The following is a 7,650-nucleotide window of genomic DNA, read 5'->3' as shown; positions in this document are numbered from 1 at the left end:
AAAGTGAAAATTAAAAAGAAAATCAATTCTTTTTACTAGGGAAAAAAAAAAGGACATAGAGGAACATCGCAGGGATTGATGTTGGAAGATCTCACCCCTGCCTATCAAGACAACATGATTGCTGATGGATGAGTTCCCCTCTAGCTGAGAAAAAGATGAGCATTTGGGAGATCCTAAATCAGTTTCATTATAAGGACATTGATCACGTGTGCTGCATTCAAATTACTTATGAGAAAGAAGAGAGAAAAAAATGTGCCTGCTGACTTAGACTATTTTAAGGACTTTAAATAGTCTCCAAACGGCTCTCCGGGGAATTCCACAGCTTATTTGCAGCAATAACTTCAGTTTTGTGGCCCAAAATGGACCTCTAGCCTCAAAACCCAGCAGCCTTGTGCTTCTTTAAGGCTCTCGTCTAGCCAGCAACAAAGGGAAGTAATCTAACCCTATAGCAAAATCGAATTTCTGAAGTCAGCTTCTTGTTTATAGCAGTTGGCCAGCGTAAATATTTATCACATGACCTTCGTAAAATACTTATATGGAAAATCCGAAACTAAAAATATGTTAGAGATGGAAACCTAAATTTTTTGTTAAATGGGAAGACTTGTCCGGGCACTTCCCCAAGGAGGATAACCAAATGGACCATTAATATTTGAAAGTTTTTGAAAGGTGTCCAACATCACTAATTACCATAGAAATGCAAATTAAAACAATGAGATACCACTATAAACCCACCAAAATGGCTAAAATTTACTGTATGTCAGAGGCTGAATGTATGTATACATTTGTAATGATCCAACAATTCAGCACTAATGTGTTGAATATCCCAAAGGAATGTGTTCATATATTCATTGAAAGGCCGATATAAAAATGTTCGTAGAAGCATTGCTGTTTAATAACCTCAACACTGGAATCGATCCAAATTTTTTTAGCAGTCGAATGAATAAATAGTGTTACATTTACACAGAAATACAAAAGAACAAACTACTGTGTACGCATCAACATGGATGAATCTCAGAGATGTAATGCTGGGCAAACAAGCAGACATAGAGTAAATACTATGTGATTTCATTATATATATTCAAAACAGGCTAAACTGATCAGAGATATTAGAGATCAAGATAATGGGTGAGAGGGGGCAGGAGAGAGATTTCTAAAATGTTGGTCAAATTCTATTTCTTATCCGATTACATGAATGTGAACAATTTGTAAAAATTCATTGAGCCACACATATATATTAGGCACTTTTCTGTATCTATGTTATTCATCAATGAAATCATTTACTAAAAAAGAAATAAAAGGTCACAAAGGGAGATGCCTGATAAATAAGTAGGCTATCTCATTTCATTGGTGAAGAAAAAGAATGTGATTGATTCATGGACAATAGTTTTTATAATTATATCTTATTTTCTCCCTAAGTGTGGGTAAACACATTTTGTTAAATTGGGTAAACACATTTTGTTAAATTGAATTTTGTTCTTTAAGGAGACTTTGTGATGAATCATTTTGAGAGGGTCCTAGTGCTCTAATTCATCTTGTCTATGAATTAAGACTTTCATTCATTAAGCTTGCTCCCAGAGATGAGCACCTAAACTGCTTTAAATATGGGTTATTTGCTGTTGTTCTTTATTTATGTATTCATGCACTCATTCACTCATTCATTTAAAGGTAAGCTGTATTCTCAAATAGCATCTATATTCACCACTATATTAGTTCCCTAGGGCTGCCATAACAAATTACTATGAACTGGAAAGCTTAAAACAATAGAAATATATTCTATCATACTTCTGGAGGTCAGAAGTCTAAAATGAAGGTTTTCAGTGATACTACACTCACTATGATGAGGGCTCTAAGGAGAATCCTTGATTCTTCCAGCTTTGGTGGCTCCATGCATTTCCTGGCTGTGACAACAATCTGTCTTTGTGTCTTTACATGGCCTTGCCCTCTGTGATGTTCTGTGTCCTCTCCTCTTAGAAGGAAGAGGGACCACTCTATATTTAATCTTGAGATCCTTAACTAATTATATCTGCAAAGACCCTATTTCCAGATAGATCACGTTCTGAGGTTCTGGGTGGACATGAATTTTGGAGAGAAGACCACTCATTGTTCAACCAAGTATAATGGGCTAAACCCACCAACACCACTGCACTGCATGCTCTTGACCACGTGGACTGGGAACTCCCGGGAGTCACATTTGTTAGAACTGATTTTTCCTTCCAGTCATTCGACAAACATTTTTGAGCCTCTACTGTAATGCTTGACATTACCCCAGAAACAGAAGATAAAGAACTTAACAACTAATGTTAGGATATAACTAAGTGCCAGGATTTTTATCATTTAATCCTCTCCACAAACCTGTCATTTAATAGATGTTGCAATGGTGAAACAGATTGTGTAAGTAACTTTCTCGAAGTCACACAATTAGAGTGATTGAGTTCAGGTCTCTCTGCTCCAAAAAGCTGATGCCTGTTTCTAAAACTGTACCATATGGCAATGAACATTAATTGCATGCTCACTATGGATCAGGCCCTGAATTAGACTACCAGACACAGAGATGAATGAAACATAGGCCCTGCCTCTCAGAAGCTCATGACCTATATATTTACTTAAACTAAGAGTATTAGTGGCAAGACATTCATTCAACAAATATGCAATAAAAGTCATATACATACTGGGCATGGTTTTAAGTGCTGGTGTGTTATTGATGAACATGACACATACGATTCTTGCTATTTTGGAGCTTACAGTCTTTTGGGGGAAACAGAATGATAATAAGTAAGCAAAGAGGCATTAAAATATATCCACATTGTGATAAATATTATGAAGAAAATGAATTTGGAAATCAATAAAGGTTCAGGATCTCCATTTTGGACAAAGAGTGATTTAGCAATGATCTTTGAGACAAAAACCAAATGTAGGCCCTTGAGGTAGAGAGTCTAGTGTTTAGGTTATAAAGCACTATATAAACTCTGACAAAGCTATTATGACGTGGGTAACTCCAGGCAAGTCACCAAAAAGCTTATCTGTAAAATAAGGATAATAGTAATCCCTACTATGGAGGGTTGTTTTACGAATAGACTTAGCTTTGCACACTACCTGGCACATGGTGAAGGGGCTCAACAAAGATTAGGACTCATTACTTGGGCAATATAGTTAGAGAAGGGGATGGGGTAGTAAGGAGTTGCTAAACCTTTTCTGCTTCCTCCTACCCATGAATACCACTATGTTTTTGGCCCACCTCCACTAGAGGCTGGACCTCATAGTAAGCTCACATTCAGTTTAGGGAGACTGTAGCTGACCATGAGGGAAGATGAATGCAGTGTGTTCTCCCTCTTAGAATTCTGCTTTTATTCCACCTGACAGTCAATAGCTTTTGAACCAAGCCTTCTTCTCATCCTCTGTTCACCGAGGCTGTTTCCTCTCACATCAAAGCTGCTCATAGCCCAGTGGAGCCTCCCCTGCCTGTAGACTAGGACTGTGTTGCATCCACAGGTGTTGATGGTAGCATCGCATTATACATCCAGGGGAAATTTTAATATTGATAGCAGCGACTGGTCACTGGATGCAGCACACAATTACAGAGCTGATTTTTCTCTCTCCCCCTACAGTGATATGATAGAGTTTATTCCTGGAGAGCTCTGTGGGCAAGATTTAAGTATGTTTTTCCCTGCTGTGAGTCTGGAACAAAGTCTTCACAGATTGCCAAGCAGGTTCAGTGAATCGTTTTTGCTTACTGGTGCTCCTCGCTTCTCTGCATGGAGGATACAACCTGATTTAGTAAATGTCACTCTTACCTTCTATTCATCACAAGCCTTAGACACACTGCCAGGCAGTGATACTCAATTGCAGATGTTCCTATCAGCCCATTACAGTAGCAAAGAGCCTTTTCCCAATGTAAGCTTTCCAATGGGAGATTGTCTTTCTGCAAGAGATGGAATCATAACATCCAGGGTCACTCTGTGACCTAATAAGCCAGTGATTCCTGGGGCCAATACAGAAGCATCAGCTCTGAAAAAAATCTGTGTCAAAGCTGTTGATTGCTTCTATCAAGATGTAGAATTTTCTTTCTTTTTTTGCGTGTGTGGAAGAGGTGGGCTATCTGGATTGTTTGGATAAAATATTTACAGAGGTTAAAAATACTGGTTTAGGAATGATGTGTCTTACTTTTTCTGTAGCTTTGGGCAAGTTGTTTAACCTCTCTGATCTCCAATTTGTTCATCTGTAGAATACTACTTAATTTTGTGGGATTGGGGTTGTTAACATGACTTAAGGCATGTAAAGTGTGATGCCTGGCACCTAGTAAATGATAAATAAAAATTAGTTGTTAATACTGTTGTTATTGCTGCTGTTTTCGTCTGATCATTTGATGTTGTTATTTTCAACCATGCTAGTGGTTAGCCCAACTCTATTTTTCTTATCCTGGAGAGGTTGGAGAGAAGATCTTTCAGAGGGGGACCAATTTGATCTATCTGGGCCAAATGTCAGGGGAAATTGTACCAGCCAGTTAGGACATTGTGGAGGTAACACATTCTGATGTTGAAAAAAGGAGCACTGGACTTCAGAGTCACAAAACTTGATGCTGAGTTCAAGCTTCTCCACTATCTGTTGGAATTTAAGCATGACGCTTAGCCCTTTTGAACTTTCCTTTTCCTTCACGCCTCTTCCAAATAGTTGCTCTGAGGATTATTAATAATGTATGATGCCTATTATTGCATATCTACTATTCATTGAGTGAGAATATAGCTCAGGCATTTGCTGAGTTCTTAACAAGTGTCAACTTATTTAATCATCTCAACAGTCCTGTAAGATAGCTAGAATTATCTCCATCTTCAGGTGACCCCAAAGCCTTATGTTTAACTACTCACAGTCTAGTCAAATGAGATTATGTCTCTAAAGATGAAAATCTTCTCAAAAATTTTTTTCAGTAAAAGATTTCTCAAGAATGTTTTGTGGTCTTGAGTCATTCACATGACAGTTAGTGACCTTTGAAGTCAGCCCCAAGCCACATTTCCATTCTCATGTCCTATCCATAGCTGGGATCTGTGCTCCTTATTGTAGTCATAATTTTATTGTCATTTCCCAAAATTTGCCATTCTCACGCAGGCCTCTGGGCCTTTGCATATCTGTTCCCTCTGACTCTGATGTCCTTCCCTTGTCTGCTTGTCTATTTGGAAATCTTCTACTCTTCCTTCAGGCTCTGAATAGGTGACCTCTGTGATTTGTGACTCTGACTTCTCAGGTAGAGCCTGTCACCTTGTCATTTTTGTTTTCAGGGCACCCTGAACAAGACTCTCACGCAGCACATATCACACTCTTCTAGGATTATCTATCAGAATATGTGATTATCTCTGTTCAAATATTAGTCAGTAAACTTTAAATTGACAGCACCAACCACAGTGCCTGGCACAAAGTACGTGCTTAATACTTGCTATGGAATGAAGGAATAGAATGTGCCTGGGCTGTTTCCCCTCTTCGCCTCATTGATTTTTCCCAATCTCACCTGTGATGAGGAGGAGGTCTTTGTACTCAGTAATGTGTTAGCAGTATAATGTGTGCTAGGACAGAAGTTCTATATTATTTAGAGAAAATTGGCTTGCCTTATAGTTACTCTCTAATGCAAAGAATTCAGGCAAATGATTCTGGTCTGAGCTGGGGACAGGGAACACTTGGCATTATACGTATCACAAACTCATACTTGGTCCCCAAATTCCACATTAAAAAATTTATCCTGAGAATGTAATCAATTCTGGTAAAAATATTCTATCTTTTTGATTTTTATTATTGTGTTTTACGTAATAGCAAACAATTTATGAAAAAAATCTAAATGTCTCACAATGGGAACTGGTCGAATAAATTTTTAGCAGAGCTGTATAACAGAATTCAAGTAATCCATTAAAAATCCATTGTACAGGTGATTAAGATGGCATAAAATGTAGAGGCTGTGTATGCCTTCTCTCGTGACCACACCAAAATTATAACAAAATTACAGAGCAACTAGCACATGGAGTTGCCTGAGGTCTGGCTGAACAGAAGCCCTATAACTAGGGACGAAAATAACAGGTCACCTCAAACTGGAGGAGGGGCAGAGACATGAAACAGCCTGGTCTCACAACTGTGTGTGGTGATGGAGAATCGGGAGGGCCATCTTGGCTGCAGAGCCAATTCCCCCACCTGAGGAGAGAGGTGTCCCAGCCCTACAATGGGCACCAGGAAGAGAAGTCCCCAGAACCTCTGGCTGTGAAACCTTACAAAGGTTGTGTCTGAGTGAGATGGAGGGCTGTAGAAGTTGCAGACCTTTCTCTTAAAGGGCCCATGCCCAGCCTTACTCGCTGATGGACTCACTCTGAGCTCCAGTACTAGGGCAGCTGCTCGAGGAGCACAAGGGACATACAGGGAGGTGCTGTGTTGTCACACTTCAGGGTGAGGGCTGGTGGGGTAGCTTTCTCTCAGACAGAATTGCTGGCAGTATCCATTGCTCCTTTGTTGAGCCCTCCCCAATCCCAGCCTGCAGATGCAGGTGCCCAGGTATCTGAGTCACCATCCGTCTGGATAACACAGATTACTCTGCCCAGGGAATTCCCTGAGACTTCACCTCTCCCAAGCTGCTTCCAGTGATTTATTCCATACAAATAGACTATCTTTGCTCATGCTGCAGACTTTCCTAAAATCTCTCAAAGGCTCAAAATCCAAAGAAGCAGCATGTAGCCTCAGTGTGCCCTGTACCTCTTGCTGAGCAGTCTCGAGCTCCACATTAGCGGCAGCTGGCCTCGGTTTCTGGCTTGGCCCCTCGAGGCAACTATAAGCCCGGCATGGGTGACGGCCATTGTAGATTACTTGGTGACTTTTATCAGGTGGCTCTGGAGGTGCACAGGCTGTGGCTGAACTTGGCCTGCAGCTGGACCCCTCCCACAACTGTGCCACTGGGCCCCACAGCACGCCTACTACATAAAGCCACTCTACTAAGAACAGGAGACTTAGGAGCCTTACCTGATAAACAGAAGCACATAGAGAGGCATCCAAAATGTGAAGATAAAGAAGCATGTCCCACATGAAAGTACAGAACAAAGCTCCAGAAAAAGAATTCACCAAAATGGAAACGAGCAATCTGTCGGATGCAGAGTTCAAAATACTGGTTATAAGGATGCTCAAGGAACTTAGGGGAAGAGTAGATGAACTCAGTGAGAACTTTAGCAAAGAGATAGAAAACATATAAATGGAGATGGAAAACATAGTAGGGAACCAGTAAGAAATGAAGAATATCTAAGAGGAAGAGTATATTAGAGGGAATTATCTGAATGGATAAAGCAGGGAATCAAATCAGCAAGATAGAAGATGGGTAAGCAGAGGACACCCAACCAGAACACCAACAAGAAAAAAGAATATAAAAAATGAAGATAGTTTAAGGAGCCTCTGGGACAACATCAAGCGTAACAAACTTGTATCATAAGGAGAGAGAGAGTAAGGAATTGAAAACCGATTTGAAGAAATAATGACATAAAACTTCCCTAATTTGGTGAAGAAATACACCCCCAGGAAGTTCAGAGAGTCCTAAACAATATGAACCCAAAGAGACCCGCGCCAAGACACATTATATTTAAAAAATGCCAAAAATTAAAGACAAAGAGAAAAATCTTAAAAGCAGCAAGAGAAAAG

This window comes from Pteropus vampyrus, unplaced genomic scaffold, assembly GCF_000151845.1.
Source record: "Pteropus vampyrus isolate Shadow unplaced genomic scaffold, Pvam_2.0 Scaffold41, whole genome shotgun sequence".
In the NCBI taxonomy this organism is placed as follows: Eukaryota; Metazoa; Chordata; class Mammalia; order Chiroptera; family Pteropodidae; genus Pteropus; species Pteropus vampyrus.
The sequence above is the reverse complement of the archived record's forward strand: the minus strand, read 5'-3'. Positions refer to the sequence as shown.